Genomic DNA, 8,785 nt, shown 5'->3' on the forward strand with positions numbered 1-8,785 from the left:
AAGATTATAATTTTAGTTTTGCTGAGGTTTATTTTTAAATGCCAATTCTCGCAGTAATCATGGAAAATGTTTAAGCTATTTTGGAAGTCAGTTTTTGAGTCAGAAATGATAACAGTGTCATCAGCATAAAGTAATATAAGTAGTTTTAGCCACAAAGTTAGGTCTTCAGGATTTGTAAGTTCTATGTCGTTTGAGCCTTGGAGGTGCATATGTGTTTGCAGATCATTAAGGAAGAGGGAAAATAGGAGAGGGGACAGGTTTTCACCTTGTCTTACGCCAATTTCTGATATGAATGGTTCAGATATGTTACCGTTAAGTGAGATACTAGATTTGATATTGCTATACATGTTTTGAACTAAAGTGAGAAATTTACCTGTTATATTTTGTTTGATTAGTTTGTGCCAGAGGCCAGTACGCCAGACTTTATCGAAGGCTTGGGAGAAGTCAATAAATGCGCAGTAAAGTTTTTGTTTCTTTTTTTTCATTAATTCAATTAGTGAGTGAAGTGTAAATATGTGATCAGAGCAGGAATAGCCTTTTCTAAAGCTAGCTTGATTTTCATCTAAGATATTGTTTTCATTTAAGAACTTAGTTAATCTGTTGTTAAGTATTGAAGTAAAAAGTTTGCCAAGACAGCTGAGGATAGTTATGGGTCTGTAGTTACTAGGATCTTTAGGGTCACCTTTGTTTTTAAATATGGGTATTATAATTCCATTGAGCCAACTTTGTGGGATGAACCCGGTTTCTAGTATGTAGTTAAATAGTTTGCAATAAACAGGCATAAGTAGATGTTTTGTGGACTTTATGTATTCGTTAAGAATGTTGTCAAATGGGCTAGGAGTTTTTGAGTTTTTAAGGTTTGAAATACATTTTTCTATTTCTTCTTTGGTGATTGTGGAATTAAGTGTGGTGCTTGTATAATGTGATTGGTCGTTTGTGTCATTGAAACGGTTGTCATTGATAGTGTTTGTATTTAGTTCTTTGAAGTGTTCCTGTAATTCTTCTAGAGTTGGTGTAGTTGTGATTTTTGATTTTGGTTTTAGTTTGTTAAGATATGACCAATATTGTTTGGGGTTTTTGTCGGACATTGATCGAAGTTTGTTTGACATGTTTTGTTTGTTTGCATTAATATGGTGGTTCATTGTTTGTTTGTATTTTTTGCTGGCGTTCGTCATTTCTTTTTTGTTAAATGTGGTTTTGTTGCTATTATAAATTTTTTTGGCAGTGTGATACTTTTTGCGTGCTTTGAAACATTGAGGACCAAACCATGGTTTATTGTTAGCTGAATGGTTATTTTGAAAATGTGTTTTATTTTCAGTGAAGGTGCTGGTGGATGCTTGATGGAAGACTGATTGCAGCTCATCAGTTATGTGCTCTATGGTCTGCTGCGATTTGGGGTAAGTATCCATTTGGTTAAGTATTTGGTCAATCGCATTAGGGTTGATATTGCTAACAAATTGGCTGGCGAGATCAGGTTTCCATTTTGGTTTTTGATTGGTGTGAGTTTTACTTTTTGGAGTTATATTTGGATGATTGCTATGTGATATATTTATTGACCATGAGAGTGCATTATGGCCATCCGAGAATATTGGGTCAGTTTCAATGATTTGAAATTCCGAAACAAAATAGAAACAATCAGATGAGGCAATAACATAGTCTATTGTGGATTTATTTCTGAATGTAAGCATATCGTGATTATTTCCAGAGGTTAGTCTACCGTTTAGAATGAACATGTTGTTCTTACATAAGTCTATAAGACGGAGGCCATGTGCATTCGTTCGATGGTCTTGAGAGGTGCGGGCAAGTGGGACGGATAATTTTTCAAGAGTTTTGTATTTGTCTAGTTGACTCTGTATGTCGTCATCGATATCGAAAATGTCATTTAAATGTGGGTCAGTGGTTATGTAATCTTTCATGCTGCCTACTCTGCCATTGAAATCACCTGCAAGAATTACATATTTATGGTCACTACATATCTGGGAGATTTCATTTTCAAGGGTCATAAATTCATCGTCGTTAAAAAATTTAGAGTTTTCGGGTGGGACGTATACAGCACCAATGACAATATTTTCGTCAAGCATCGTTAGAGATTTATCAATAGAGATCCAAAGGGCATATTCGCAATTTGACTTTAAAATGTTAATTGAGGGTACAAGCTTGTCTTTAACAAATAAACCAATGCCACCAGACTTGCGTTTATATTCTTGCTTTCTATGGTTCGCAAAATAATCATAGTAATTTATCTTTATAATATCGTGTGTATCAGTGTGAGATTCACAGATACAAAATATATCATAACAACCTATGAAATCAGTGAATTCCTGGTAATTTAGTCTTTTCTTGATGCCGCTAACATTTAAAGTTCCTAATTTTATGGTGTTTACTTTCAGGTTGGATGAGGGTTCTGTCCCCCCACTGGCCTAATGGCTATGGTTGCTGTCTGCTGTGGTCCTACTATGGTTATTGGACTGTGGAGTGTCCCTAGAGGGCACACGGTTATCAGTACGCGCAGAATCCCAGGGGCGTTGGATGCTGGGCACAGATGACTGGGTGTTCAGTGGAGTTCTGGGAGATACTGGAGGATGATTACGAGCATGAGCTTTTGAAGAATTAGGAGAAGCAGACTGCGAGCGTCTTGATACGTGTTCGGAATTGGGAGTTGGAGTATTGGGAGTGATGACCACAGTTGTTTTCCTCTGGTTAGCAGAGGTTGTGATAGGCTCTGGCGGGATATTGTTCCTGGCGCTTTGGGGAGGAGGGACACTGTGTGCCTGGTTGGACCGTGGTACTTCGGGGATCGTGGCAGTTGGAGTAATGGGGGTGGCGACCGCAGTTGTGTTCCTCCGGTTGCCAGAGGTTGTGATAGAAGCCGGCGGGATATTGTTCCAGGTGCTTTGGCGAGAACGGAAACTGTGTGCCTGACTCGTCCCGAAGACTTCGGGGATTGTGCGAACTCTGTTACCGTTGAGAATTGAGTTCCAATCAGGATATATGTCCTCGACTACCCTTCCATCCATAACTATTTTTGCAGGGAAGACTAGTGCAATTTTGCTGCGTAGATTACTTTCACGGAGTTTTTTGTATTTTGGCCAGAGCGTTTTCCGAGCTTGTGAGATTTCTTTAGGGTAGTCTCGGTTTATGCTGAAGTTTGACCCTGCTAAGTGTTTTGCATGAGAGAGAACATCTACTGTGTCTTGAAAGTTCAGGAAGTTCACAATGATACCCCTACTGTTGCTTGGAGAGAATCTTCCAAGGCGGTGGGCTCGCTGGATTATTGGACGGTGCGTTATCTGGAGCTGTTCGTCAAGAAATTGACCTATGACATCAAAACAGTTTTCATTTCTTTGTTCACCTATTCCACCAAATATGAGGTTATTTCTTCGGCTCCTTGCCTCGATGTCAATGGATTTGTACTCAAGCAGTTTTAAGCGCTGGTCGTGTTCGGATAGTGAGCCTTCTATTGATGTCAATTTTGTATGCATCTTTAAACATTCATCAACCTTGTGATCGAAATTCTTCATTTGTTTAAATATTTCTGTCACTTTTCCATCAAGAGATAATTGCTCAAAGTCATTTTCGTTTGTTATTACTGCACCATTGCTACACTCACCACCTGTGTTTATTCTAGTCCGCTTCCTATTTGTGTTGTCATTTTTTACATTGTTTACAGTGTTCCCCACGTGTGGATTGACGAACCTGTTTTGGGTTATAAAAGGCTCGTCCTGAGAATTCTCGTAGCTGTAGCTGTCAAAACTATCAAGGTGATCCATACTTACAGAATTTTGGTTAAATTGGGACTGCTTACATGTACTGAAAATTACTTTTTGAAGATCGGGTTGAAAAAAAATGGCGACTGTTTTCAATTACCGGAAGTCATACGAGTAAATAACACTGCGGTCTGTAATCATGTCAACTGTCTGTGAGTATCAAGTCTTTACTGAATACACCTGCTGAAGCTGGGAATAGCGAATCGATTTAAGGAGTGTTAATGTCAAGGTTATATCCAATCTCTTATTTCTGAAATAGCATTCTAATTCTTATGCGAAGTAATATAAGGAAATAAGGTGTTTTTTAATATGAAAAGATAGTATATTCCATTGATTTCATGGGATGATTATTTCAACATGCTAGTCTTTTATTTGAGGTTAGTGGTCAATTGCATGTGAACTTCATTCTAAGATTTAACTTAAGAGATATCAACTGACGTCTAAACTAGAACATTGGCGGTATGTAAAGGAATATATTGCATTCAGGCTACAAATAAATGTTCACATTCATCGTTCAACAAACAGCGCCATACATGATAGGTGCACACGTTATTCATCAAATGTATGTATAAGCAATTTGTAATCAACTTGATATAATAAGATTAATACTTGTGCCTATCAACAGACGATTGGGGGAGGCGTACAGTTCTCGCTGTTGTCGTCCATTCTGTCGTTCACGTCCTGCCTATTCCTCAGCAACTTCTTCTATCATACAGAGACATTTTGAGGAAATATAGGCACTATTTGTCACTAACAGGAGGCATTCATATTACCAGGACATTACAAATGGAGACAAATGGCCATGGCAATAGCTTCGCTGGCTTACAATGTCAACGTTTTGTAAAACTTTCTTTTTTGTAATGGTCCACTCCATATCCAGGCTTTTGTTCATTTAAGTATATCAGCGTATGTATTTATATGAACGTGTTAACGCTTATAACCGGTAAACCTTAAGTTAAAAGAATCCTATTTTTGGTAATGACATTTACATATTTATTGGTAACTGATTATTATCAAAGCGTCAACATGCGAACACTCGTTCGAAAGAAAATTACAACAATTAACAAACAAACTAGTAAAACTTAATCATATTATAAAACGTTATCTTATGAAACCCTATTCAACCAATTACGTTTGTGTTAAGTTCAAATAGATTTTACGATACACTGAGATAACATGTATGTTGAATATATTTATACAAACAAAATGCATGCAACTGGTCATCAATAAATACTAGTTCATGGCATGATTGATCATATACAAACTATATTAATTCTATACATATATTGTTGAAAGATACATGTATTTTAACATAATGTTAACATAAAAGCACTATACTATTGACAGCGAGAAGTCAACTTTTCTGACATGTTTATGACTCAAAAAATTATTTATAGACATTGCTTTGAATAAAAGCTTTATGAACATTAATTGTTTCATTTCTGTTAATTGTTTGGTTATCAGATTGCATTAACTCCATACATTTTTGAATATTTGGTCTTTTCCAGTAATATTGCTTTATGTATTTTTTTATATCCTTGTTTAAGGAACATTCAAACAAAAAATGAACTTCATTCTCCAAGACATTGCAATATTGACATTTTCTTTCATGGTATTATGGTATAGATTCTGGTTTATGCCATCTGCCTGACTCTATTTCCAATCTATGTGAAGATACTCTAAGTCGGCACAGATTAAACCTAAACTTATTAATAGTGACATCATTTAAATAAGTCTGGAATTGAAATTTACAAAAAAGATTATAACTTACTTGCTCTTGATGAATAACTCAGTTCAGACGTCCAATTTTGTATAAAAGCAGATTTAATAAGGAATAAAAACCACTAATCATATCCATGCATAATGTAATCGCAAGGACTGATATACGTTACAAACAGTTTTAGCCCATGTGTGCATATTTGGTTTACTTATTAAACTGTTACACATATGTAAATAAATGAACTTAACATATTTATGGTCTTCTAAATGATCACTTTAAGTCAATACCTTTTTACATTAACTGCACGTCTCACAATTAAGGATGTTCTACCAAGTTCTCCATCCACAAAATTATTTTGAGTTTGAATTTTCACACCTTATAATTTTGAACAGAAACTTAAATGTACTCTCTCAAGTGTCATGGATTCATTTAAGCCCCAGATTTCTGAGCCATACTTTAAAATAGGTAAAAAAAGTTTATCAAATAAATGTTATTTGGTCTGAATATTGATTGAAGGAAAATTAAGTTAATATGAATTTTATTTAAAAACCGCTTTTGAAGCTTGTCCAGCAAGAGTTTCAAAAGAACTTGCAAATGATCCTCCCGTGATAAATGCAATTTCTAAATATGTAAAAGATTTTACAATTTCTATAACCTCGCCTTTATATGCAAAATTCATATTTCTCCTTAATTGCCCCCCTGTTTTAAAAATCATAACTTTAGATGTATCTGAATTTAAACATAATTTCCACCTATCACAGTATTCTTCCAACACGCACAAACCTTAATTAAGTTCTTCCTCCGATTCAGCCATAATAACAATATCATCTGCATGTAGTAACAGAAATAATTTCAACATTCCAATACATAATCTGCCTACATTATTAGTGAAGATTATCCGTCACATCATGTATAATATGATAATCCATGATATAGTAGTATCGTGATATTGATAGGCACACTAAACAGAGCAATCAGTTGTGCAAATTTAATCGAACATATGCATCCAGACTCATGCATTGTTTTTGGTATTTAACATTGTGTACTGATCATGCAATGATCACATCGCACTGCCAGTAAAAAACATCGAAGCAAAAATTAATTTTTTTTCAAAGTAGAAAGAACATAATGTACGTCTTGCAAACGTATCAAGGCAATCTTCAAACACATTTATTTCGAAATTATAATAACATTCAGAAGCACACACACGAGAATTAAGTCAAACACAACGCGGTGATGTAGTTGACTAATGTTACAGCTTGTCAATTCTGTTACGATAGTTAAGTAAAATACCGCGGTGATGTTGTTGAATAATTTTACAACTTGTCAATGCTGTTACAATAGTTTAGGGAAAGCCCGCGGTGATGTATTTGACGTTGACTAATGTCACTGCGGGGAATCACGTGATCACAAAAGTACATCGTACGCAAAAAATGGCGGAAAAAGCTCTCGCTTAATGACGAAAATCAAGGTAATCTCATATTTTATAATATCAAAATAAATGATAACTATGCTCAAAGTACCCGCTTAGTCGCCTTATGTACTCTGGTAATTGTCGTTTGTCTTAGATTTCTGTAGTTTTCTCAAACATTCAGGAACAATAAACAATGAACAATGTGAATGTTACAGCTTGTCAATGCTTTGACAATAGTAAAGTGAAAACCTGCGGTGATGTAATTGACTCATTTTATAGCTTGTCAATCCTGTTTAATGGTCATTATGTAGAAATTAAAATGTAAGCATTCGCAAGAGATTAAACGCATTTTAGAGTGTACATGTTACTTCGCTTTTATTAATCATGACACACATTACGAAATACAAAAATGTTGGTTTGACGTTGCGACTGTGACAATATAAAGTGTGCAAACTAATCAGATATAATAAAGAAATAAGTATGTAAGCGGATTACAATTTATTTTATGGCATAATCTTCGAAAAGTGAATCAGTGTATTTAGTTTTTATTAGACTGACTGCTACTTTTTGATGTAGCACTTTCAATTAAAATAAGGTCTAGACTTCATATACCTGTTCGATTAATGCTAAATGCTTGATATAGAAATATCATGTCACAATTTTAATGAAGTACATCATGACGTTCAGAATCGTGCAATGCTGATGATATAAAACTGAATGATTTTCAGAAATACTTCAGTTCAATGCTTCAATATTCGTTTACCAGTTGATATTCCAATACTACGATAAACCGTATTAATTAATATTCTACTCGATATATACTCGATGGCATTACTCAAGGACACAACATCTAAAATAAGGTGTATTGGAGTCAAATCAAACAGAATAACACTAGGCCTGGCATGTGCCGTACATGTATCTCATTGCCGCATCGTACCATATTCGTAAGAAATACATTTAGTAAAAAAACAACAACAAACAACTTCATTCAAAATTGTCCGCCAAAGTAATTTGCTTCTGTGAATCGTATTTCAGAAATAAAGTCCTAATAAAGGCCAGATTTGCCAAACATAGACAATTAATAAAGACACCAGATGCTTGAAAAATTGTAATCCAATTCTCTTTATGAAAAGTTATATACACGTTTAAGATTCCATGTAGGAAGCATAATTAATTTAAATATATATTTTATTATATCTCAACAAATTAAAATTCACGTTATAAAATCTTTTCAACGTGTAAGTAAGTTTGCGTAGACATAAAATGTGTTTTGGGATTTCTTATTATGTAAGATGTCTCTAGTAGTATATCAAAATTCTGTGTTTAGGTCAAACAGTGTTCCTCAACATAAAACATGTTCACATTTTGTTGCAACAAAATATGGAACTCTTTCATGCAAACAACTATCTTATCATTTACTGTGTTCTAGGGGAAACGAGGATATGTTAATAATTCAATAAAAAATAAACAGTCCAATTCGACTTATTCAAACAAAACAATCATTATTGGTATAACGACATATTGTGTATTTCTTTATTTGTTCGCGTATTTGTTATCTCTTTGCTTTATGCGCATTGAGAATCACCAATGCCTATCGCGGTTTCATTTGTGTCGCTCCTTGTATGTTTCGCAGTTAATTAAACCTCATTCAATGATTGCAATTGTACGTTATAATGTATATTTCGTAGCCTCCGTCTCTGTCTAATTTAATCAATTCAATGTAATAAAATTATTTAAAGCATTTACATGTAGGACATACACTCCGCAATAGTCTTGAATAGCATTACAAACGGGTCTTAATCTCTGAATACACACTCACGGAATGATATCGGAGTTTAGAGGAGCCGGATTTACCATGATTGAAAAGTAATTCTCTATCCCTTT

General features: G+C 34.7%; 1 long non-coding RNA gene across 1 annotated transcript; it reads left to right on the forward strand.

Moving 5' to 3' along the window:
- The first annotated feature begins 1,316 nt into the window (after nt 1-1,316).
- Nucleotides 1,317-3,573, forward strand: LOC127860285 (uncharacterized). The gene is made up of 2 exons (XR_008039675.1): nt 1,317-1,397; nt 2,391-3,573. It is a non-coding gene; the product is annotated as an uncharacterized LOC127860285 (long non-coding RNA).
- The last annotated feature ends 5,212 nt before the right edge of the window (nt 3,574-8,785 follow it).

This window comes from Dreissena polymorpha, chromosome 15 (genome assembly GCF_020536995.1).
Source record: "Dreissena polymorpha isolate Duluth1 chromosome 15, UMN_Dpol_1.0, whole genome shotgun sequence".
Lineage (NCBI taxonomy): Eukaryota > Metazoa > Mollusca > Bivalvia > Myida > Dreissenidae > Dreissena > Dreissena polymorpha.